Consider the following 27,525-nt stretch of genomic DNA (forward strand, 5'->3'; position numbering starts at 1 on the left):
ATGAAATAGTCATAGACAAATTTTTTGATATCATTTAAAAAATTGGAAATTAGCATACAAGATTACATATATTAGACTCAGAAACAATCAAGCAGTTGTCCCAGTGTTTAATAAACACAAGAATACATCTTGCTTTTGGAAAGATTCCTTATTTGATGAGACCGTTAGGAAAATGAAATCAGACTGGCAGAAAAATAAGCCCAGACCAACACTTCACATCCCAAATGGGTATATATCCTAAGTATAAATGGATATATCATTTTAAAAAATAAGAGAATATAGAAATAGATCACATTCCTCCGTTTGGGTAGGCTGAGTATTCTCATCCAAACAAGGTATAACTGTAATAATTAAAGATAATAAAAAATTTTGCCCACACAAAATTTAAAAGATTAGCCTAAATAAGATCAATGTATCTAGGGTATGAAGGAAGTCTGTCATTTAGATAAAAAACAAATAAATGCCTCAAATATCGAGTAAATTATAATAGATTGCCTAGGTGGTACCAGGTTTCCTTCTCTGAAAGCTGAAGTTCTTTAGAATACAGTAAGAATTGTTTCATTCTTGGTGGCCACAAAAAAAGGCATATCAGTACTAATAGATGGAAATTATAGATAAACTGAAAGGAAAAACTTTATATTCAGGTCATCAAGCATTTTTTTCAATCTTACTATATATCAGGCATTGTAATAAGTGCTAGATACAGAGAAATGCAAAAAAAAAAAAATTAGTGTCTGCCTTCAAGGAGCTCACATTCTCATGGGGTCATGGGTAGACAACAAGCAAATAACTATGCCTGAGCAAGAAATACACAGAGTAAATAAGAGGTAATTGGAGAAAGAAGATTATAGACTTGGGGGGGACTGGAAAATGCTTGCTGAAAAAGTGAGAATTTTAGCTGAGACTTGAAGGAAGCCAGGAGGTGGCAGTAAGGAGGGACATGTTATAGATACGAGGGATAGCCAGTAAAAATGCAGTCAGGAGAGGGAATGGCTTGTGTAATGAAAAGCTAAGAGACTAGGATGGATCACAGAATAAATGGAAGACAGTAAGATATAAAAAGACTAGAAATCTAGGAAGGGGCCAGTTGGGAAGGTCTTTAATGGCCAGAGGATTTTACATTTAATCCTGGAAGCATTTGGGTGCTATTGGAGTTTACTGACTAGAGGAGTAACACAGTCTGACGTGCATTTTAGAAAGATTACTCTGATAACTTAACGGAGGATAGATTGGATCAGGAAGACACTTGAAGCAGAAAGACCAACCAGAGTGTTATTTACAATTATTGGGGGCCTGAAATGATGAGGTTCTGCACCTAGGTGATGGCAGAGTCAAAGGAGAGGAACAGGAGTATATATAAGATATTAGAGATATTTGGAAGGTAATTGACTGATTTGGGCAACCAACCTTATGGGGAGGAGGTCAAAAAGAGTCAAAAATTGAGGATGACAAGTAGGTTGTGAGCCTGGGTGACAGAGTTTAGCGATACCTTTAATAATCATAGCCAAATTTGGAAGAAGGGAGAATGAGAGGGGAAAGATGAGTTCTGAACATGTTTTGAATATGTTAAGTTAAAAGTATCTTTATGACCCTACAAGAAAAGGCTCCTAGTTAGCTGGCAAAGAGAAAATGAGAACAGACTCTTAATATCTTTATATCTACAGCACTTACTATATTGCCTAGCATATAGTAGGCATTAATTAAATATTTGCTAACTTGATTATGGAATTGGTGCGGCAAGTGTGATGTGATTCTGGGTTAAGTGAACCTGGTTGGCTCCTGATTCCCAGTTTCCTTGCCCCCATCCCTAACCTAGGGTAAAGCCAAGGCCCTTCTTCCTTCCCTCTCAAGACTGGGATTAACTGTCCCTAAAGTTATCTAAGGACATAAAAAGTTCTACCCATATGAAGTCTGGACTCTTTTGATTTCTGAAAACCACTGAATAACCATGTCCTTCATAATATATTTCTCTGATGACCAAATGTGTTTCCATGTAGAGACAAGAGGACCCTCATCCAGAGAAGCTAAATGCCACAGTATCCTTGTTGCATATCATTGCTGTGTTAGGGCAAAGTAAACGTTTTTTAGCTGCTCAGTGATTTTCTAATGTCTCATTTCATCCCAACACTGAATCTGAATTGAGAATGCTATTTTTAGGATTAGTCTTACTGGTCATCCCTAAGAAGGCATTTCTCAAGTGGAATCAAACAGCAAAAGAATCTGCTTTCTAGTGATACCGAAACGTTTTCCTGACTAATGTTATTATACCAGATCTCTCAGTGGGGCAGGAGATTTATATCCTTGAACTTTAAAAAAAACAGCTTAACTCCCCACACCCTGTCCCAGTATATTCTAGAATAGGTAGAACTAGGGTGTTTCTCCCACTTTGGATTCCATTTTTGAAGGGAGAAGCAGAACTGGAAACATATTTTTAAAATTTCAGTTTCCCTAGAAATATTCAAAAAGTATTTTCCAGAGGAAGCTAGGTTGCATAGTGGATAGAGCACCAGCCCTGGAGTCAGGAGTACCTGAGTTCAAATCCGACCTCAGACACTTAATAATTACCTAACTGTGTGGCCTTGGGCAAGTCGCTTAACCCCATTGCCTTGCAAAAACTAAAAAAAAAATAGTATTTTCCTAATGAACCAAGGACAATCTTTTTTGTCCACCCTTAAGAAAAAGGATTAAGATTGTAAAACGGAAACCCTTTTTATTGCTTGAAGGGATCAGTTATTTAGGATTGTTTACACAAAACTATTATCACATGACAACTTTTCCATGTTTAAAATTCTTATAGTATTGCCTCAAATTAGCTTGAACTAGTACCTGAAGGCATGGGGAGGAGTGCAAGACAATTTGAGCATTATATCTCTAGGCTAGAAATTCCTTGGTTTTAGAAAAATGATAAAAATTGTTTCTAGCAGAGGCACCTTAAATGCACAGTTTTGTAGTTATATTCTCTTTGTTGGAAAGGAGCAGGGAAGGTTTACTTCAGGAGAAATGACAAGTATGTTATTTTTGGTATCATCTAAGTCTCACCTCTTTCATTACCCAGTCATAGTGCTTGTTACCTTTATTTTGCCTAAAACCCAACACTACATAGTTCCCAACTCAGGTTTGCTTCAACCTCCAATACTATCAATTCCTTGCATCCAAACAGTATCTAAACTTCCATTTCCTTAATAAAAAATATTTGTTGGATATTAGAAGAAAAGTATTTTGACTAAACAGATTCACACCTAGGAAATAATGACAACATCCTCCAAGCCCTTAAAGCAAGGGTGGGGGCACTTCAGTCTAGCAGGCTGTGTTGGTCTGGCATTGCTAAGGGAACTGCAAAAAGGATTCAAATTCAATAAATCTAGGTGCTTTTTAGGGATGAATTAATTAAATGTTTGACCAAATATAACCTTCTTATGATGTTATAAATATTGCCTTAAAGCGATATTGGTATTTTACTTAAGAGCAGCCTCAGTCTCACCAAGTTTTTACCTGACTATCCCTGAACCTCTGTTCTCCTGTAGAGGGGCATCATTCAACGATTTTGACCCAGTAACTCTACTTTCACATTTTATTCCTTCAGGTAAAGCACAGAATTACTCTTTAGGACCCAACCCAAAATACTGTTTCTCTGGCCCAGGTTCTGTCAACTAGGAAATCTAATTCTTTTTGAGCTATGAAGAATTAGAGAAGTTGGGCCCTGCATTGAGCTAAGCATTTCTCAAATCACTAACAAAAATAGTGTTCCCATATTCTCTGTCTTCAGTAATGAACAATGCCTGCCACACTTAATAAAGTGTAGCTACTTAATAAATTCTTGAGGCTGACCAGATGGATGATAAATAAACCATTCATTAAGACCTTACTTGTGGCAGGGATTATGATAAAGACTGGAAATGCAAATAGTCAGTTCTGCTACAATTGGATATCTTTTTTGTTGTTGTTCCATTGTTTCCAGTCATGTCCAACTCTGTGACTCCATTTGAGGTTTTCTTGGCAAAGATACTGGAAGGGTTTGTCATTTCCTTCTAAATTTCATTTTACAGGGCGGCTAGGTGGTGCAGTGGATAGAGCACTGGTCCTGGAGTCAGGAGTACCTGAGTTCAAATCCTCAGACACTTAATAATTACCTAGCTGTGTGGCCTTGGGTAAGTCACTTAACCCCATTTGCCTTGCAAAAACCTTAAATGAATAAATTTCATTTTACAGATGAAGAAACTGAGGTAAACATGGTAGGGTGATTTGCCCAGTGTCACACAGCTAGTAACTATCTGAGGCTGGATTTGAGCTCAGATATGGAGAATCTAATAAAAGTAGTGACATTGTTTTTTGCATATCAAATGGTTAAGCAATACAGAAAAATTACAATTAATAGTGGCAGCATCTATGGCCTTGGACTGCTGCTCAGCAGAAGGATTGGTTCCCACAGGGTCTAAACTGGCAAAGCTGACTGACAATTATAGGTGGACCTGAGTGGACCATAACTCGGGAAAGTCTAGGATTGAGCCATGGCAGAAGGTCGAGGTGGGGACTAAATGCATGGGTTTGGACTAGTCCTACTCATCCACAGCATCTATTGTACCAAAAGACATACAATAAATATGGCTAAATATGGCACTTTACCTTGAAGAAGACTTGAAGTTTTCTTGTGGAAATATCCAGCTTTTGTGAGATATTGTGAAATGGAAGGAGGAAGGTTATTTGAAATCAAAAAGAGAATTGGTAACTCCAGATGTGGTGAGTGTGGCTCATTGTCTTCTTGTCCTCTTTTCTGCAGTTGAGGGCAACTTTCCATATACTTGACATTTCTCATGGATGAATCAAATCAAAACTGGTGTTATGCTCAAATTGTCCCCTAGTATATCAATCACCATATTCAAAAATCAGCTTTATAAATGATTGTATAAGTAAAAATAAAGGTGCTGGAAAAGGAAGGGGTAGAAAGATTGGGGAGGGAACCAATCTATTAGAGGTGAAATCCTTGGGGGCAGCTAAGTGGCACAGTATATACAGCACCAGCCCTGGAGACAGGAGGATATAAGTTCAAATCCAGCCTTAGACCCTTAATACTAAATTTACTATGTGGCCTTGGGCTAGTCATTTAACCCCATTGCCTTACCAAAAGAAAGATAAGGAAAGGTGAAGTCTTGAGAGTCTAGGGTGAAAGCATAATCAGGGTTAGCTGAGGGATTTCCTCAAATGAAGATTGTGAGGAGAAACCCACTAATCTAAGAAAGAAGCTGAAGTGAGAAGGCTACTGGAAAATGTTTGAGAATTCTGGAGAGTTAGGGATGGAACAAGGAAAGAAATGAAGAAGTGGCAATATTGTTCATATAGGTTTATCTGCTCAAGATCACCAAGAGACCCACCACTTTGATACACTGGGTAAGCTTTTTCCATTGATGGGATATTAAGTTCAGTAAATTCAGACTGAATTTCTAGGAAATATCACCATTCAGATCTCTTGTTCTTACATATTTAAATTAAAATAATTTTTTTTCAGTCAGCAAAAATCCACCCCCACACCTCTCAGTTGAAAATGAAAGAACGTCACCTTTCCTGGCTCCTGAACAATACCAGCCCTGAGTATAGACCACAGAGACACCTGGAGGAACAGATATGCCACAGGAACTCTTGACTGCCTTCTGCATCGCTACAATACCAAGAAGAATGCGAGGGGAAAACCCAGGCAAGCACAGCAACTTGCTGAGAGACCTGCCCATTGCTGCCTTCCTCTCTCCTTAAATGACACCACCAAGAGATAGATGGGCTGGTCAGACTAGAGTCAGAAATGCTGATGGAAATTGACCCAAATCATTGCCTCTTTTCTTAAGTAGGCATTTTCAGTTATTTTTCATTCGTGTCTCATTCTTCATGACCCCATTTGAGATTTTTCTTGGAAAAGATCCTGAAATAGTCTGCCATTTCCTTCTCTGACTCATTTTCCAGATGAGGAAACTGAGTCAGAGTGGAGTGATTTGTCCAAGGTCACACAAGTAGTAAGTGTCTGAAGTCAGAATTGAACTCAGGAAGATGAGTCTTCCTAATTCCAAGCCCAGGGCTCTATCCACTGTGCCACCTACTGCTCCCAAGTAAGAATGGGAAAGCCCTAATATTCACTTCTGATATGTAAACCTAACTTTGTGCCTCCTCCTTCATACATTTTAACAGTCTCAACTCATTGATCCATCAGGAATTTGTTAAGTATCTACTTGGTGCCAGACATTGGACTAGGAGTATATATTATACGTTTAATGTTACATGTTATCATATAATTATGTAGTATATTGCAAGACAATTAGAGGAGCAAGGGGAAGAAAGACATCAGCAGCTGGGGAGAATCAGGAAAGGCTTCATTAGTAAGTAGTACTTTGAGCTTTAAAAGAGACTGGGAGTTCTAAGAGGTTCACATCTTAAAAGTCATCTGTGATTAAGGCTGAGAAACCCATGAAATGAGAAGGGCAAACAGTTCTGTATAGATTTCTTTTTGTTCAAGGAAGAGTGAAAAAGAAAGGGACAATTTTGGCAGCTATTGAGGAGGATGGTTGTATTAACGCCCTCCCCTCCTTAAGCTTTTTTTAAAGTGTCAATCCATTTCTTCAACATGGGGTTTGATGTGATGTGTCTGTGAAAGGACATGGATCACTTATTGAGTAAGTGTAGTAAAACTTGGATGTGTGTATAAAATGGAGTCTGCTGTAATTAGTTAACACAATTGTCTGGAAGCAGAGCGAATTGATGGTTGTGCTAGAGGAAAAGTGACTGAGGTTGAAGATAGGCATGGTGAATGTAGAAGCTGCAATTTTATTCTGTCTGTGGTAAGTTGGAATATAACATTCTAGATAATTTTGGAAACAGTTGTTTCCCCCAATTAGACTCTAGGCCTTATGACCATCCCACACAGTTTTCCATTTGGGGAGCAATAATGGGTAGCCACTATTCAGTCTTTCTTTTGAAGCAGTTTAAGTTCATACCCTTACAATTTCTTGAATCCTTTATTTAGACACTTAGGCAAGGGTGAAAATTGTCAAGAATTGTAAAGTAAATGATTAGAATTGTAAAGTAATGGTAATTGGGTAAAGATGATGTCTTGCTGAGAGGGATTTCTAAAAACAGATATATGCCTATTATTTTACAGTAATTTCTGCAGACTTCATAGAGAGAAATGCAGATTTAATAGTGAGCACTTCTGAGCATACCAGGTGTTGGGGTTCAATAAAGTGAGTCATAGATTGTCTTTTTAAAAATTATTTTTATTTATTTTTTTTAATTATATTTGAAGATAATTTTCAACTTTTAATTTTGTAAAGTTTTCTCCCTCCCACCCTTTCTTCTCTCCACTCTAGGACAGCAAGTAATCTGATATAGTTAAACATGTAGTTAAACTATGTCTAACACAAAAATTTGTGTTTTATATATATATATATATATATATATATATATATATATATATTTCCATATTAGTCACACTGTGAAAGAACTAATCAGAACAAAGGGGGAAACTACAAGAAGGAAAAAACAAATTTTAAAAAAAGTGAAAATAATATGCTTTGAAGGATTTGTCCAAACTGATGCTGAGCAAGATGAGCAGAACTAGAAAAACATTGCACATCCTAACAGCAACATGGGGGTGATGATGAACCTTGATGGACTTGTTTATTCCATCAGTGCAACAATCAGGGACAATTTTGGGCTATCTGCGATGGAGAATACCATCTGTCACCAGAGAAAGAATTGTAGTGTTTGAACAAAGACCAAGGACTATTACCTTCAATTTAGAAAAAAAAAAACTTATCTTATGTAATTTTACTATCTCTTATACTTTATTTTTCTTCCTTAAGGATATGATTTCTCTCTCATCACATTCAGCTTAGATCATTGTATACCATGGAAACAATATTAAGACTAACAGACTGCCTTCTGTTGGGGGTGGGGGAAGGGAAGCAAGAATAGGGGAAAAATTGTAAAACTCAAAATAAATAAAATCTTTCTTTAAAAAAAAAAAGAAAAAATAATATGCTTTGATCTGCAGTCAAATTCCATAGTTCTTTCTCTGGATGTGGATGGAATTTTCCATCACAAGTTTTTTTAGAAATCTCTTTGCTGTATTACTGAGAGGAGCTGAATCTATCATAACTGATCATTGCACAATGGTGCAATTAAGGTGTACAATATTCTCCTGGTTCTGCTCATTTTATTTGTTATCAGTTCATATAAGTCTTTCCAGATTTTTTCTGAAATCTATCCGCTCATCATTTCTTATAGAATAATAATATTCCATTATATTCATGGATCACTTGTTCAGTCATTTCCCAATTAATGGACATCCTCTTAATTTCCAATTATTTGCCACTACAAAAAGAGCTGTTATGACTATTTTTGTACATGTGGATCATTCCCCCGTTTCTGTGATTTCTTTGGGTAGTATTGTTTAATCAAAGGGTATGCTCAAATTTTAGTTGACCAACTAACTTCAATTCAAAATTTGTAGGATCACACTCTTCAGGAGTGCGTTGGTCTCTCAGAGAGACTGTAACTCAACTAAGGTTTGAGTGAGTTTTTAAAGAGGCAAGGGAAGCTAAGGCACTCAAGCACATGCAAACAAGCGGTAGATCAGAAACAATCTTTTCAGATTATGAGAGAGGAATGTGGGCTCATCTTGAAGAGGTTTATGCCTAGGGGCAGGGATTTACTGAATGGGGGGTGTGAGAATAGGACTCTAGAGATGGCAAAAATTATAATGCAGCACAGCAAAAGCAGAAAGAGTTCAGGCAATATGCTAAGCAGGTATTCCAATTTGGGGAAGAAATGTATGGCATTTGGAATCAGAAAGACTCATATTTCTGAGTTCAATTCTGGCCTCAAAAACTAGCTTGTGTGACTCTAGGCAAATCTCTTAGCCCTCTTTGCCTTAGTTTCCTCATCTGGAAAATTGATCTGGAAAAGGAAATGGCAACTATTCCAGTATCTTTTCAAAGAAAACCCCAAAATAGGATCACAAAGAATTAAACATGAATGGTGACAAGTAAAGGTTACTTATGGCAGAAGTGCAGAACGGCTCCTGACTTTGAACCTCTGTTTAATAAGACACTAGGAACAAATAGAAGAGTGTGTTAAAAACTTCCTTGGGAAATATTAAGAAATAAATATTTCTCTAGTCCAAAACCCTTTCCAAACTTTTCTCTATTGGAAGATAAGTAGGAAAAAAAACTAGTCTTTCTCAGGAAAATGAATTCAGTTTGATCACCAAGCTTGAATCATTAAAATAGAATCATTGTCATTCTTCATTCACTTGAATTGGTTAGTGTCCATTGGTTAGTGTCATGACTCTCCTATTAATGGTCCTCTTTTGATTTTAAATTCTGATATTAATCTCAGAGAATAAACCCTTTTTACTTGTGGAAAGGAGTAGACCTAGAAGGAATTTAGCAGTAACTAGTTAGACTGTTAACCTCAAACTGTATTTTAACATAGGATCTTTCACTTATTCAAGATTCCTGTTTTCTAAGTGGCTCCCCAAAATGGAGGAGTTTTGACCTGTGAGAATAAATATGTTAACCTTCCCTGAGTTTGTCCTAATCAAGGACAAAAGTTATCAAAGGTTTTTGTCAAAACAGACTTAGATGAACAAGAACATTTATTGATATTTCTCTAAATCAAGAATTGAGTGCAATTAGAGAACCTGACTCCTCAAAATGGAAATTTACTATTGTCCTATTGTACTATTAACCATCCAAAGGCTTAATCTGAACCATCTCTTTAGGTTTGTTCAATCAAGGAAAGTTACAGGCTCCCAAGTCTAGGGCAGAGGCAAGGTGGGAAGAGGAGGAGGGAATGGCTAGAAGAAGCTAACATCAGCTAAAAGACCTTCCAAGTATATAACTCTGGGGGCTCTTGTTGGGATTAAAAAGGCAAGCCATTGTTCTATTTACAATTCAGGGGAATTCTCTCTAAACCCACTTTTCAATTGCTAAATTGACTAGATTAAAGGTATCTAAGTGAAAATTGGACTTCACCTCTCTTCTCTAATTTGATCTCTTAAAAAAAAACACTTGTGTTACAGAAATATAACTTAAAAATATTATAAAACTTTAAAGGGCAAAATTCATTGTTCATCTTGGGGTGGAAAGATGTTCAAGTCCCCCATGTGGAAAATGATGCCCATTTGGAAATTTCTCTCTTTATGATAGAAATGAACGTATTTAGAATAATGTTGGATTAAATAAATATTGTGTCTGGCAGATTTGTGCTTAAAATTCAGAATATGATATTAACATATTTTTCTTTGACAGGTAGAAATGATATAATTGGGTGATATGATTCTTCTCCTTTTACCCTGAATTATGCTCCTGGGAACCTGGGCTCTCATAATTTGGGCCTTTGCTTTCTTCTCCAGAGCCAAGCCTCCATGTTACTTCCCAGACTTTCCTAGGCTCTGTTATCCATTGCATCTCTCTCTCTCTCTCTCTCTCTCTCTCTCTCTCTCTCTCTCTCTCTCTCTCTCTGCCCCTCACCACTCCCCATTCCCTTTTATATGGTTATCATCTCCCATTATAATATAAATTCATGGCTTTCAGGGTTTCTCTCTTGCCTGGTTACATTTATTTCCATAACACTTAGGCAGTTCCTGATGAATAGTAAGTTAATTAATAAATGCTTTTTCATTCATTCAAATAGATTACTCCAAAACAGGTGTGTCTAACCTATGGACAGTGGGCCACATGCAACCCTCAAAGCCCATTCATGTACCAATATTGCATTTTATTTTGATATTCATTGGTAATATGAATTACATTATAGTCATAAATATTAAATTCTCTATGTGGCCAATGGCAAATTTTAGTTGACCAATGTGTCACAGAAGTACTAAAAGATTGGATACCCATGGTCACTTAAGGCATTCCTGGAAACACCTGAATGAAGCTTGAGAAGGATGAAATTGAAATTTTGGACCTCTATTTGAGCAGTGTTACCATTTAGAATTTTAACTTGGTATTTTTTAATTTCTTAGTCCTTTTAGTAAATGCATTTTAATCAATATTATGAGTGTGTTTTCCTTTATATTATATGAAGCTGAAAAGAGGCTAAGAGTCTTAATAAACTAAGGATAATTGAATCAATCTATTAAATTTATGTACTGTTGAATGACTTCTAATGACTGCTTGAACCTATAGTCCTTGTAACTGGGGAGGCTAAGGATTGCTTGGGGTGGAGACCTCTGAACCTTAGAATGTCTAAAGTTGATTGGGGTGTCTGTACTGAGTTCACCAATGTGTTGTGCTCGCAGGAATGTAAGGAGAGGGTTTGGGATGTCATGGAGCTGCTCAAGAAGGGCAAAGTGTCCTCTTTTGGAATCAGAGCAAATCAAAGCTTTTAGGCCACTTAGCATGTGACTGATTGATGAATAGCCACTACACTTCCAGTCCAGTCAAGATGAGGAGCAAGAAAGAAAAAGAAAGGGGGAGGAAGAAAAGAAGGGAGGGGAGGAAGGAGAATCCAAGCAAGTACTAAGAGACTGGGAACACCTCCTGGTATACATGCAGAGCTCCAGACAGATGGTCAGAATGTATGCTGTTGGGGAATTCCTCAACCCAGACATTTGAAGAAAATACTTCCTCCTACCTTTTATCTGGAGGTCAATAAACCAGAAGGCAAGGCTTGAAGATAAAAGATTTTAATTATTATTTGCTGATGGGCAGTTGCCAGGTGGATAGCCAGGACTGAAACAAAGGGAGATCCTCACACCTGTGCACATGTGTACACACACACACACTCACTCTCTCTCTCTCTCTCTCTCTCTCTCTCTCTCTCTCTCTCTTTCAGACTGCTAGTGACAAAGATTCCTATCAGGTATTAGCCATTTTCCTTATTGGGGACCTTGAGTAATAGGTACTGGATGTTAAATGATTCAGGGAAGCAGTGTTAACCATGGGCATACTAGGAGTTGCCAAAGAGTTTCAGTGGAATATTTTCTCTGTAGTTAATCAAATATCTTAGTGAGGCAGGATATCTCTAAGATGGTGAAGGACTCTTTCAAGTTTATCTTATTGCCAATATGGAGAGAATAGAATACAATCTCAGGGTCAGTCTCCATCCCTACAACCCTATAATTCTATTTCCTTGGTCTTAGAGGCCACTTCTAAAGAGCTAAAATTTATTTCTAAACTCACAGGACTCAGTTTATCCATTTCTACAATAATTTGGCCCTTACCTCAAGCTCAGTCTGTGGTCACTTGGTGCTTTTATCCTGAATCTTTAACTTGCCCATCCCCATCCAAGGAAGATCAATGGGCAAGATCTGTTTGTCTTTCTGCCTCTAGTGCCCATGTAAAGGCAAGTGCTTCTACAAAGAAGCAAACTCACCGTACCTATATTTGCGGACCCACTTACCTAAATTGAGCATTTCCTGAGTCCCGCTACTTTCTCAGAAGAAAAAGATAGCATCAAAGAGGCTCAAGGTGTGAACTTGAGCCGAGGAACATCAAAGGTGAATGAATATCTTCCTTTGTCACAGTTCCAACAGTTAGTTAGCAAGCCCTATCCATTCTAAATCTACAATAACCCAATCTCTTATTCTCAACCCTGTTCCAGGCTGGACCCAGCTCAGGCCAGGCCCAGGTAGCTGAATAATGGAATAAAAGAAGGCAGTCATAGATCATTCAACAGCTAAATGGAGATTTAATTAGTCATAGCTGAAAGATATTCAAAAAGGGTAGGCATAGATAACCCTTTGAAATGATTCAGCTCATCAAGATTCTGACTGTGATTCACCAGCCAAGAAAGTATTTGAGAGACACCCCCCCCCCAACCTATCCTGCTGGTTTTGTAGTGAGAAAAAAAAGGAAATGACAGCAGTTCTTATGTCCCCTGAGCCATTCCAATCTCGAGAAATGTCTCAATTTCTTTAAAGAAAAAAACTAGAGGAGGAATTAGGATATTGCTCCTAGCACAATTCTTTTCTATTCACAGTGTTAACTTGGTTCAAGCCCTCACCATTCTTTTATTGAAGCCCTTTCCTTCCTTCAAGGATCAACTGAGTTGTTATTTTCACTAGACTTTCCATTTTTCTCTCCCCTGAAGCTCAAGTGTTCTCTCCTTAGATTTCACTTAGAATACAGTGTCTGCAGTTCTTTTCTGACACTATTATATTTTATATAATACAAAATGTCCCAAAAGTCTTAGTGCAATTTAAATTGTCCATCTCCCTGTAGAACACAAGTTGCTTGAGGGCAGGGACTATTTGTTTTTGTCTTTACAGCTTCTATCACAAGTGCCTGCACAATGGAGTTACTTAAGAAATGGGATTTTCAAATTTAATTGATTTAAGTTCCTTGAGGGCAGGAACTGAATAATTTTTTCATCTTGTGTCGAATGTAGCAGTGTCAAGTAATAAAACCCTCATAAATGTTGACTAAATGTAATTGAACTAAACCGACTGAAATTGAATAAGGAGAATGAGTTAAATTGAATTATAGTGTAGGACTGCTCATCTGTGACACTTGTCCTTTTTATTGTCAGTTAGAAGAAAATAATAAAAAAAGAAGAGACTTTCCTTCCTATCATGCAGGACAAGCATAGGGACTGTAGTTATAATTTCATTGGATTAGGTAATTTATGGATAAGGAAAATAGCTCTGCAAATACAAACCAGCACCTTCTCTGCCACTTATACTTTTTAGAGAGATGCCAAGGACACTTGAGAGCTTGCCCTAGATTACTCAGCCAATGTGTGTCAGAAGCTGAGAAAGCAAGTATAACTTGAGAGCTACCCTCTTCTTTGAGAGTAATAAGGGAAGTAGATTTCATTTCAAACTCAGACCATATCAGTATTTGCTGGACAGAGAGGGATAATCCTCAATCAAAGTCCTTTCCAACATGATTAAACAGAAACAAAAAGAGAAAACTGGAAATGGGAAGTGCCCTTGCCAATAGTTTGTGCCCAGGGAGAAACACAAGTGTTAAAGGTTATTCATAAGGAAGAGAGAAAGAAGGTCTGTTTTACTGGGGATGATTTCACTTGAAAATCATCAAAATATGAAAGATTAGGTGGATGGATTTGCATTTTAAGAAGATTCATCCTGAACCTAATCTCTCTTTTTTGCCTACCCTTAGTTGGTCTGAAGAAGAATCCCTTCTCCCCACTATATATTCAACTTTGGCTGTTATTACCAAAGGCACTGTCATTGAAATGAATATGATCTGGGTCGTGTGACACATAGGGGAAAATATGCACAGGTTGCCAACAATCCAGAAAATAATGGATGCATTGTTGGATTGATTGATTGAATGAAATACAATATCTTTGACATTTATGAAATATTCTACTATATATCAAGAAAACCACAATAATTCCTACATTGAACAATCACAAAACAAAAACCAAAGGTCAATTTTTTTTTTGACTTGAAGTTAATTTGGAAAAGAAATGAGATACTTTTCTATTCTTTTTTGAGACTTTTTCCCATTTTGGAGAGGTAATAAAAAAGCTTATTGCTGAAAAAAAGTTGTGAACAAATCAGTTACTCAATAAACATCTATTGCATACTATATGACAAGCACTGTTAAGTACTTTAGATATAAAGAAAGATAAAGGATAGTCCTCTGAGCTCAAGGAGCTCCCAATCTATATGAGAGGTAAGAAAATACATAAAAAGAAGCTGAAAAGCAGGTGGAAGTGATTGTGTCCAGTTCCTCACCAGCCTTTCTGGCTAGACACAATGGAGTCAAGACTAAGCAGCCAAGTGGGAAATAATGATATAACAGCCCTGAGCACCCTCCTCAAATGGAAGATCTGGGAGGAGCTCACCACTGTTCACCTCCACCCTTCCCAATCTGGGAGGGAAGGAAGGGGCCCCAGGGTCCGGGACACTGAAGAGGTGTGAGTTTCAAAGTTGATGTGATCTTTTTTTCTCCTCCCTTTTAATAGTATTTTTTCCCAATTAATGTAAAGATAGTTTCCAACTTTCATTTTTATAAGGTTTTGAGTTCTAAAATTTTCTCCCTCCTTCCTAAGAGAGCAAGCTGTCTCTGATATGTTATACATGTATATTCATTTTAATCATATTTCCACATTAGTCATGTTGTATAAGAAGAATCAGAACAAAAGGGAAAAATCATGAGAAAGGGAAAAAAAACAAATTGGGAAAAGTGAAAATAGTATACTTTGAATGTGCATTCAGACTCCATAGTTTCATATTTTCCATTATGAGTCTTTTGGAATTGTCTTTGATCACTATATTGCTAAGAATAGCTAAGTCTATCATAGCTGATCATCACACAGCATTGCTAGTACTGTATACAATGTTTTCCTGTTTGTGCTCACTTTATTCAGCATCAATCCATATGTCTCCAGGTTTTTCTGAAATCTGTCTGCTCATCATTTCTTATAGCACAGTAAAATTCCATTACATTCATATCTCACAATGTGTTCAGTCATTCTTCAACTGATGGACATCCCTTCAATTTTCAGTTCTTTGCTACCACAAAAAGGTGCTATAAACATTTTTGCATACAAAGGTCCTTTCCCTTTTCTTATATTCTCTTTGGGATACAGACCTAGTAGTGGTGTTGCTGGGTCAAAGGGTATCCACAGTTATAGCCCTTTGGTCAGTTCCCAATTGGTTGGTTGGACTAATAATACAACTCCACCAGAGGTTGATGTGATCTTGCAGAACAATGAGAGCACAGATCAAGTCCAGAAGAGTGTGGGGCACTCAGAGAAGTTCTATGGATTAGAATATGCCAAAGAATATACAAGAGTAAATGAACCTCAGTTGGGAGTGAGATAAAGTCCCTGCTCTAATCAGGAGAAAGAGAATAAACTCTCTAAGGTGAATCTGGAAGTCAAAGATTCCTATCTCTTGGTCCATGACTTCTATATAAGTGGGATTTTTTTTTAGGTTTTTGCAAGGCAAATGAGGTTAAGTGGTTGCCCAAGGCCACACAGCTAGGTAATTATTAAGTGTCAGATTTGAACCCAGGTACTCCTGACTCCAGGGCCAGTGCTCTATCCACTGTGCCACCTAGACGTCACTAGCGGGATTCTTTATAACTATATAAGTCTTAGTGTTTATCATTCTCAGTCAATTAGTGGGTCACATCCCCATATTCATCATATTACAGGGCTATCCCTTATACAAACTATGCGAGGTTTAGATAGAAGCAGGATTATAGAGACAAAAATAAGTAGGATATTATTAGATTCCACTGAACTTCAAGTTCCTGGATGATAGGAATTGTCTTTTTATGTATCCAAACAGTATAGAATGGGACAAACAACTAAGGTCAAGTCTGTGAGAGACTCTTTGATCCTCTGTGGTTTATTCTGTGTATTCACCTAGCTTTTTGCTTGGATTGATTGATAAGCCTCTCCACATTTCCCTATCAATGACTTCTGTGTTACTGATCTTAAAATAGGCACTAGTCTCAATCTTTGAACTAATCATTACTAATTTCGTATCATTCTTATTACCTTAGTGCTACATGCCTCAGTGAGTATCTGTAGAGCCACAGGAGATTTTGGAGGAACCTTGGGAATCACCTAATCCAACCTAAAACTGGGCAAGTATCCCTTCCACAAAAATCCCCACACAAATTCTCTGAAAGATTTCCATGATGGGGAGATCTTTACTACCTTCTAATACAGTTCAGTTCATTTTTGCATAGATACTTGAATTGAAGAATTTGACATTTAAATTAGAAGACAATCAGATTGGTGATATGTATTAATGTTTTGATTTATCTCCTTTTGTCATACAGATATGGCAGCAGTCTACATTTGCTTACTATGAATAATGTTATATAACAAAGGAAACTGTCTCTAAGTGAGAGAAATAAAGCATTGGCATGTATCATCAATTTAATATTCTGATGATGATATTGATATATGGAGATGGATCATCTGTTTCCTTAACTTTTACAATTCACACAACACTATACTTTTGTAGCAGGCAGACAGGGTCTTTCCTCTTCCTTCACTAGCCCTAAAGTAGAAGAGTATTAATTGGAGCAGAGCAAATATTACATTTCCCAGAATGCTATTAGCAAGAATCACAAGGGGAGGTACATAGGATATCAATGACTATTAGGGGAAAATGAATACTACTGGACAAAGGAAGACAATTTCCCAAACAACTGTCATTCTGGAGGAATGGTAAATACAAGCAAGCATTGTCTCTCCTCCAAATGCAAGTAACTCTAAAACTGAGCAAGAGTGAAGATGACAACAGTGAACAAAGTTCTTACATTATGTTGAATTCCTAGCCCATTAAACTAAAAATGGAAACTGGTGACAGGAAGGACCAGAACTAAGGGAAGGAACTAGGTAGTGCAGCGGATATAGAGGCTAGTCAGGAAGATAAAAAGTAAAGCTGAAACATAAACTCCAAGCAATTCATATATATGAAATCTAAATTATCATTTGAATTCAAGTGCTCCAACTCCAGAGTCAATGTTCTTTCTACTGTACTAGTCCAGTACGCTCTAGAGGTGGTGTTGAGTTGTTTTTTTTTAATTTGTCAGATATGCAAAAACCCTGCTGTTAGTATCTCTTTTGTTTCATAGTGAGATTTCTTCCAGAATGATGAATGCTGGCCATGCTTTCTTGAGACAACTCATAAATCCTCCATAAACGCTATAGTTTGGGACAATCTGAGAGCTTCTGGGGGTTGAATTTCTCATGATTCAGAGCTTTCAATGTGAGTCACATATGGTTCTGTATAAAGTATATATGATAACTCTGAAAAACAGTATCACCCCCAAGGGGTAAAATAGGCATTCAATCAGTCACTTTTATGAATATATATATAAAGAGTAATGTAGCTATTTTGAGAGCCTCTACGAATATAGTAAAATATGATCAATGTAATTCTAGATGATGTAAACCCTAATTCAACATATCTTCATCTCTGTAAACATTCATTGGGTAGCCTTTGTATTCAGTGTACCGTGGTAGGTACAAGCATATAAAAATGAAAAATGGCTAGTTCACAAGATTATAGACTTAGAAAAGGAAAGGACTTTGGAATTTATCTTGTATAAACCCCTGATTTTATAGATGGGGAAACTGAGTCCCAGAGAGATGCCCAAACCAGGACACCAGAATCTGATTCTAGATCCTCTGACTCTAAAGTCAGCCTCTGACAATAATATATAGTGTAATCAAGAATAAGACACAAGGACAAATAATGCCACATTATGCTGTGGACAGAATGCTGCAATTGGAGTCAGAGGATCTAAGAAGGGTCAAATGTTGGTTCTGCAACTCTGGGCAATTACACTTCACATCTCTTTTCATTTTTGTTGGTCAGTAAACAAGTCCTTTTGTCAGGCACTGACTTAAGTGCTTGAGATGCAAAAGAAAGCCTCAGGTGGCTCACCTTGTAATGGAGGAGATAATATGGAAATGATGAGGTTTATACAAGATGTATATGGACTAGAAGAAGGTACTCTCAGAAGGATGCACACTACTTCATAGAGGGAAACTTGCAGGAAAACCTCTTGCAGAAAGTGGGATATAAACTGAAACCACAAATAATAAATGTTTTTAAAATGTATGTTGAAATGAAAATACTCTTCCATCTCTAAATCTCTTAGGTAAAACAAAATAAAAAGCATAGGAAAGGCAATGCAGAGGGAAAAGAAATCAGAATGAGATTATTTCTGGGAGAAGGAGAAGACTATATGTCAGAAGTAACAACTGACCTTGGTCTTAAAAAAGAAAGGCAGAAAATGTCCAAAGGCAAACATGGGAGGTGGAGAAGAGGGAGTCCATTCCAGTAAAAAAGACAGTCTGCTTAAATATATGGAGATGAAAGAGGGCCTGACAAGTTTTAGATTGCTGAAGCTGAAAGGAACTTTAGAAAGCAATTAGTTTTCATTTTACTAATGTGAAAACTAAGGTCCACAGAGGAGATCTAACATGGCAAAGTCCACATATCTAGTTAGTAGTAAAACTAAGATTAAAAAAAATAGACCTATTAACTTTTCATCTAATTCCTTTTCATATCACTGTGTTGCTTCTGAAGTCAGATAATTACTAAAAGTTTAATTTGACAGGAATATCATGTGCAAAAAATGAATATTATGAAATAAAGTTGGAGAATTAGGTTAGAGACAAAAGATGAAGAGTTCTGAATACCAGGCTAAGGAGTTTGGGGAAGGGAGATGGAAATATATATATATATGTATATATATATATATATATATATATATATATATATATAGTCAGTTCTTTTAGGACAGGGACTGTCTTTTGCACCTTAGTATTTCTAGGACTTAGTAGAGTGACTGACTATTGGTTGGCAGAATGTCTTATATAGTATCTACTATATGTCAAACACTGTGCTTTTTAAAAAATATTTAATAAAACTATTTATTTTTCCAACTTCATGCAAAGATAACTTTCAACATTCACCTTTTATAAAGTTTTCAGTTCCACATTTTTCTCTCTTCTTCCTTCATTCCCCCACTCCCCTTGACAGTGAGTAATTTAATATAGGCTATACATGTAAACCATGTTAAACATATTTCCATATTAGTCATGTTATGAAAGAAGAATCAGAACAAAAGGAAAAAACAAAGCATCAAACAAAATTTTAAAATGGAAAAATAGTATGCTTTGGTCTGCATTCAGACTTCATGTTCCTTCTCTGGATGTGGATGGTATTTTCCATCACAAGTTTACAAATATCTCTTTTGACTTTGATCCTAAGTGCAATGAGAAGACATTGAACATTTTTGAGTAGGGAAGTGATATAATCAGACAGATCCATACATCAAGAAAATTACTTTGGCAACCCTGGGAAGGATGAATTAGAGGGAGATAGGATTGAATGCAAGAAACCTACTTGGACAGTAACAAATTATGATTGTAACAGTTTATCTCTATGAGTTTGAGAGAGATTCTGGATCTAAAATCAACAGGGCTTTGGCAATTAATTGAAGGGGGGGAATAGAAATTTCCAAACTTTTTAGGCTAAGTGACTGGAAGAATAGTGTTACCATCACCAAAGATAAGGAAATTACGAGAAAAGACAGATTTTGAAAAGGAAGAAAATGAGTATAGTTAAAATATGTTGGATCTGAGGTAGTAGGGGAATATCCAGAAACTACCTAGCAAACATATGCATTTAGACTAGGGCAGAGTTAGTTGTGTTGAAAGTAAGTATTCCCATGAAAGGAAGGAGAAAAGCCGATGGGAATGCCCTGTGTGTACCATCTCCCAGGGCTTATGTTCCATACATACCTATGCTAGCAAGTATTTGGAAAGTCAGTAACAGAGCTCAAGTGAGAATTTGGCAGGATTTTCAAATTTGAAATCATCTACCATGTGATCATTGAGTCCACAGAAAAGACTGAACATGGACAAATTAAAATTTTCAAGCAGGAAATTATCTAAAAGAAGAAATTTATGAGTATTAAATAGATTTAAGTATCTTAAGACAAGTGACTATAATGATAATTTTCTTAGAATTTTTATTTTACTTTATTAGAACTGTTAAAATGTTGATTTCTTATGTTCACATTAGCTGTTTTTGGTGTTTAAGATAAAAGTTTTGATTTGGTTCTTTGTAAACTAACAGAGATTCTGAAGATAAGAAAGAGTAAATTTAAAATTTTCAAAAATTTTTAAAAAGGAACTTTTTGTTAACTAAAATATTTGCAATATTTCCACATATAAAAAGTGAGCAATTTTCTTTTTAGGATGACTATCTGTCATTTTTAGAAACATCAGCCCATTAGCTTGCCTACTCAACTTCCATTCTTCTCTAATGTAACTTAGGCAAGTTTATGAATAAGCACAGATTTTTCTCTTGATTAAATCTCTTATAAAACAGCCGCTTGTGCCCTGTTTTATGTCCTTTAACATACATAAAAGAACAGTCTTATTACACTACTAAACCTAAGCTTTCTATATTGTACCATTCGAAATTTTATTTCTTGCCTGTCAAAATAAAATCACTTTCCTTTTGGATTAATCACCAGAATTAACTAATTCAATTGTACTCATTATTTAAAATCTCCCTATCTTTATAATAGTCTATTAATGTGACATATTAACTTTTTAGAATAATGATTTCTTTTAAATACTTCATATTGTATAATTATAATAGATGATCTCCAAGGTTGCTTTCTTCTTTAAAATTCTATGAAACATTTCTTTACAACATTCAGTATGTACTGGTGGCTGGTGCTTAAACTTCATCAAAACATAAAGCAGAGTTTCTAATAAAGTGTTTTATATTCCACTTTGGTTCCATATTATCTCATCATTTCTCTGCACTTCATGCTTGGCTGCTTCAGCAGTCAATTTGCTTCTTTATCTGCCAACTAAATGCTACAATGGTCATCTCCTAAGACACAGGACCTCTGGATTCTTCAAACTCAAGAAGTTATATCCTGGATCTGTTCACCTTGAGGTTGAAAAAGAAACACAGAAAAAGAACACAAAACAGAAGAGATCAGCAGAGGCCAGAGCAAAACTGTATTTCCCCCCAAAATAAGCCCTAGTGTGGATTTTCCAGAATGCTCATAATTTGAGCCCCAGTTAAGATCGTCAGCCATATGGGTACATTTAGTAGTCCATTGCATTACACACTAGATATAATGAATCATAAAATAATAATATTAGGGTCTGGTGGAGGGGTGAAGGAGCAAACAACATCCATTCCCACCCAACCCCCTATCCCCATTAAAGCAGATACTTTAAGATATTTGCCATGTGGGAAAGTTACTGCCAAGAGATACTTGAAAGCTCCTCTTTTAACAGATGATACACCTGATTCTCAGATCTCTCCACAATGGGGAGAATCAAGAGATCATTCAGTATTTAGCATGTCATTCTTATTTTTAGTTGTTTATTTTGTTTTATTGTTAACTTTAAAAATTTTTGCAATCTTTTCCATTCATTTTAAAATTATTTATTTATTTATTTTCCAGTTAAATATAAAGATAGTTTTTGGGTTTTGGGGGGGGGGTTGGCAAGGAAATAGGGTTAAGTGATTTGCCCAGCTAGGTAATTATTAAGTGTCTGAGGACAGATTTGAACTCAGGTCCTCCTGTTTCCAGGGCTGGTGCTCTATCCATTGCACCACCTAGCTGCCCCCTTAAAGATAGTTTTCAACATTCATTTTTTAAAAATTTTCTCTTTCTCTTCCTTCCTTCTCCCCCACTATAGTATAGCAAGTAATCTGATATAAGTTATACATGTACAATTATGTTGCACTTATTTCCATATTCATCATGGAAGAATCAGAACAAAAGGGTAAAACCACAAGAAAGACAAAACAAAAAAATTGAAAAGAGTGAAAAATAGTATGCTTTGATCTGCATTCAAACTCTATAGTTCATTCCCTGGTTGTGAATAGCATTTTTCTATCACCAGTTTTTTAGAATTGTCTTTGAGAGGAGCTTAGTCCATCATAGTTGATCATCACACAATGTTGCTGTTACTGTGCACAATGTTCTCCTGGCTCTGCTCACATCACTCAACATCACTTCATGGAAGTCTTTCCAGGTTTTTCTGATTGTTTGTTATAGAACAAAAAATATTACATCACATTCATAAATAGCAACTTGTCCAGTCATCCTCCAATTTATGGGCATCTTCTCAATTTCCAAGTCCTTTTCACTAGAAAAAGATCTGCTAGGAATATTCTTCTATATGCAGTTCTTTTCCCCTCTTTTTATTTTTTTAGGCTTTTGAAAGGCAAATGGGGTTAAGTGGATTGCCCAAGGCCACACAGCTAGGTAATTATTAAGTGTCTGAGACCAGATTTGAACCCAGGTACTCCTGACTCCAAGGCCCGTGCTTTATCCACTATGCCACCTAGCCACCCCTCTTTTCCTCTTTTAAATGATCTCTTTGGGATATAGGACTAGTCCTGGTATTGCTGAATCAAAAGGTATGCAGTTTTACTGCCCTTTGGACATAAGTACAAATTTAGCATGTTATTCTGAAATAAAGTCCTTTCAGTGCTACCACATGACTGGAATCTGTCACTTGTTTATCCCTAAGAGTCTCAAAACTGTATTGCCATATCCTTAGACTGTCCAGAGGTTTCTAGGGTAGTTCTGGGTACATACATATGGAATGACCCTAATAGGCCCATTCAACCTCTACTAAATTATAGGTACATGGATTGCCAAAGAATACCATTTTATGCAAGTTTGGCTCATATTTTGTTTTGTTTTGCCTGGATCTGTGACTTCTTTGTTATAGGGAGCTCCCAGTGATATATACTTTCCCTTCCAATGAGAACATGAAATTTAATGTTTTATAGAGTTGCCTGGAGTATTGCAAAGTTTGGTGATTTGTTCAAGATCATAATCAAAAATACAGTTCTTTTTTGACTGAAGATCAGAGTACTGGTTGGTTTTGCTCACATTTTTACGTAGCATTGAGGCAGCATTTGGTTGAACCCTCAGAGACCAGGATCCTTGGTTCTTCCCATCCTGTATTTAATTATATGTTTTGGTTGAGATTCACTTCTTAGAAGTCTGATCTTGGTGAAAAAGGTGGTCTCCTTTTTGCTCATTAAGCACCACAACCAAGTTCACTAAAGGTAAATTTTAAATATAGAAAATTATCTTCTGATGTTTCTAGATCTTCCCAGAAGAGGAGTAAAAGGTACTCAAAGCCCAGTTGGAATCAAATTATGGAATAGGTAATTTATTACACTCAAAGGAATGCTCAGCATAAAAGAATTGAAGAAAGTATTATATTTATTTATTTATTTATTTTGCTAGGCAATGGGGTTAAATGGCTTGCCCAAGGCCACACAGGTAATTATTAAGTGTCTGAGACTGGATTTGAACTCAGGTACTCCTGACTCCAGGGCTGGTGCTCCAAACACTGTGCCACCTAGCCGCCCATGCAGAATGTATTATAACAGAGAGATCAGAACAGAATATAGTCATAATTTATTACTGCTGCTACAATCTTTTGGGAAACTAATATGTAAACTTCAAATTATAAAGCTGTTCACAGACTGTTAATTAGATATCTTATATTTCACCTCACATGGTCAATGTCAACTCCTTTACTAACCACAACAGGCTTGTTTGTTTGTTTTTTTAAGTTTTTGCAAGGCAAATGGGGTTAATTGGCTTGCCTAAGGCCACACAGCTAACTAATTATTAAGTGTCTGAGGCCAGATATGAACTCTGGTACTCCTGACTCCAGGGCCAGTGTTCTATTCACTGGGCCACCTAGCCACCACACAACAGGCTAGTACTAATCCTCTTGTTAGTGGCCAACTACTCTAAAACAAAGGCTTTCTCACATTTTTTGAATTTATAAATACAGAACACATACAGAACAAGATACTCAATTACTTAAAGAAAGAACACACACACAAGCAAAAGAAGCCAAAGAATTCACCAAAATCTTGCCTAGGAGGGACATTTGATTATAGATGCATGCAAATCAAGGGAGAGAAAGAGATAACACCATCCCTTACGGGGCTCTCTGGATGCATCTTGAAATAGTTCACATAGTTCTTGTCTAGAAAATAAGATAAAGGAGCTGGGGCTGGTAACTTGCATTTGTAGATCCACTGAGTCATCAGTTCTTCCAGCTCAGCAGCCAATTAGAGGTCTTTGAGATAATAACCTGAAACTTATTTCAGTGGAAACAATTCTCCTGCCTCCCAGTCTCAAGTTTCAAGGGAATGACCCAGAACCAGGAAAGGTGACTGATTTTACGCTATAAGGGGAGAGGGGATTTTCCTACCTCATTTTAAAATCTTTATTATAAGTGATAGGTTATTGTTTAAAGGATGGAGAGTCAGAAATGAATATAATTTAAAACAAAAGATAAAAGCAAACTTTTTAATTTCAGAAGTTATTTTTTTAAAGAAAGATTTTATTTGTTTTGAGTTTTACAATTTTCCCCCTTTTTCTTGCTTCCCTCTCCCCACAGAAAGCAGTCTGTCAGTCTATACATTGTTTCCATGGTATACCTTGATCTAAGTTGAATGTGATGAGAGAGAAATCATATCCTTAAGGAAGAAAAATAAAGTATAAGAGATAGCAAAAGTATATAATAAGATAATGGGGATTCCCCCCCTAAATTGAAGGTAATAGTCTGATCTTTGTTCAAACTCCACAATTCTTTCTCTGGATACAAATGGTATTGTCCATTGCAGATAGCCCAAAAATGTCCCTGATTGTTGCATTGATGGAATGAGCAAGTCCATCAAGGTTGATCATCACCCCCATGTTGCTGTTAGGGTGTACAATGTTTTTCTGGTTCAGAAGTTATTTTAAAAGTATTGCTTGTTGTTCAATTTGATAAGCTTATAATAGAAATTTTATAAGCTTACAGAATCTTTTAAGGACAGTTTGGAAAGCATCTCTCTATGCTAGGTGTGGACATACCTATTAGTTGGAAAAACTAAATAGGTGTAGCCAGATCTCAGTTGCTTGGGCTGCCCCCAAGATAAATTAGTTGGTTTGAAGCCACTTTCAGTTCTTGTAGAAGATGAGTTTCAGTGATAGGAGGTACCCCCAACATGAAGTGAGGTATGGCTAGGCAGTAGATCACTTGAAAGAAGATATGGGAATTTTAGGATGCTACCATCTTTGTATAAGTCCACAGTGTGAAATGAGAAGCATAGAGAATTTTCTTCTGAAGATGTGATAGTCCTACTTTATTTAGGTCATGTCTTGAGTTTTATTTTTGGATTTGAGTGCCAATTTTTATTAAAGTCATTGATAAGCTGAAGAATATCTAGAGAAGGGAAACCAATTTGGTAGAGAGCCCCAAGATCAGGTTATCAGTTTTACCTTTGAAAAGAAGACTTGGTAGTAAATAATGGCTGTGTTCAAGTATTTGAATAGCTATCATCTCAATGTGGGGGTTGATTTATTTTTCTTGGCCCTGGAGTGCCCTTGGAAGTTATAAAACAAAGACTTAATATGATGAGAACTTCACAACAATCAACAACCAAAACTACTGAAAAGTAGAATGAACTGACTTTTGATCTAGTGAGTTCCCCTTCACTAAAGGTATGACAACTCCCTCCTTCTACTCCACTTACAACAGGGATTAGTTTTCCCTAAAAGCAGAGAGACAAAGTTATCTGGAGACCCGATTGGATTTTGCCTCCCCAGATGCACCCAAGATCACAGAGATCAGGCTCCTATGACTTAGTGGATGTCTAATGACAATGTAAGGTTTTACTCTGACTAGTAGCAACTGTTCTTACTTTTGATCAATCAATAACAACCTTGAGTCAGACCCATAATGGGTATTGATCTTGACACCAAATATGCCTGTGTGGCAGTCTTCCAACATAAGAAAGTGAAGCTCATTGCTAGTAACTAAAGAAACAGAACCACTCCCAGTTACGCTGAGCATTTAATCAGTTATGCTGCAAAGAACCAACTTGCAATGAACTCCATCAATATAATCTTTGGTGCCAAACATTTGGTTGCAGATTGGATGATAATGGTTTTATAGTCAGACATGAAACATTGGCCCCCTCATGAAGATGACTTTCTCAGGCAGGTCAAGTGGAATATAGAGGGGAGACCAAAAGTTTCCTATAGCTTCTATAGAAGAAGAAATTAACTCAGCTCATCTTGGGAAGACTGTTACAAATGCTGTGGTCATAGTGTCAGCATGCTTCAGTGATCCTCAACATCAGATCATCATAGGTGTTAGAAACATCAATGTTCTCAGTGTGCTTCAGATAATTGATAAACCAGCTGCTACTGCTATTGCTTATGACTTGAATCAAAAGATTGGTGCTGAGAGGGATGTGTTACCCTTTTATCTTGGAAATGGCATTTCTAATGTCTCTATTCTTACCATTGTATATGGCATCTTTTAAGTCAAGGCCAAAACTGGGGACATCTACTTGGGTGAGGAGAACTTTGACAACTCTACAATCAGCTATTTTATTGATGGGTTCAAGAAGAAGCTCAAGAAGGACTTCAGGGAGAACAAGAAGACTGTCTATCAACCATGTGCCACTTTCAAATATGCAAAATCTCCCCTCTTTTCAAGTACCCAGATTCAATATTTAGATTGAGTCTGTCTAAGAAGGATTTCTATACTTCCATCACCCATGCACATTACAAAAAGCTGAATGTTGACTTTTTCTGTGGCCTACTGGACTCCATAGTAATGAAGATGCCAAATTAGACAAGTCACACATTCATGATATTGTCAGGGGGTTAATTACACTCACATACCAAAGATCTAAAAACTTTTGTGAAGTAGCAAACTTCAGTGGCAAGGAGCAAAACAAGAATATCAGTCCTGTTGAAACTGTTGCTTTTGGTCTAGGATGTCATCTTATTTTAAGAATAAACTGAGAATGTTCAGGATTTGCTGCTTTTGAATGTCATTCATCCTTGCCTTGTTGAAACTACTAGTAGAGTTATGACAGTTCTGATCAAATGTAATACTCCCATTCCTACCAAGCATACATTTACCACCTACTCAGAAAATCAGCCTGGTGTGCTTATTTAGGTTTATGAAAGTTGAGAGAACAACAATGAAGGATATCAACCAGCT

The sequence above is a fragment of the Macrotis lagotis genome, chromosome 3 (genome assembly GCF_037893015.1).
Source record: "Macrotis lagotis isolate mMagLag1 chromosome 3, bilby.v1.9.chrom.fasta, whole genome shotgun sequence".
NCBI classification, from domain to species: domain Eukaryota; kingdom Metazoa; phylum Chordata; class Mammalia; order Peramelemorphia; family Peramelidae; genus Macrotis; species Macrotis lagotis.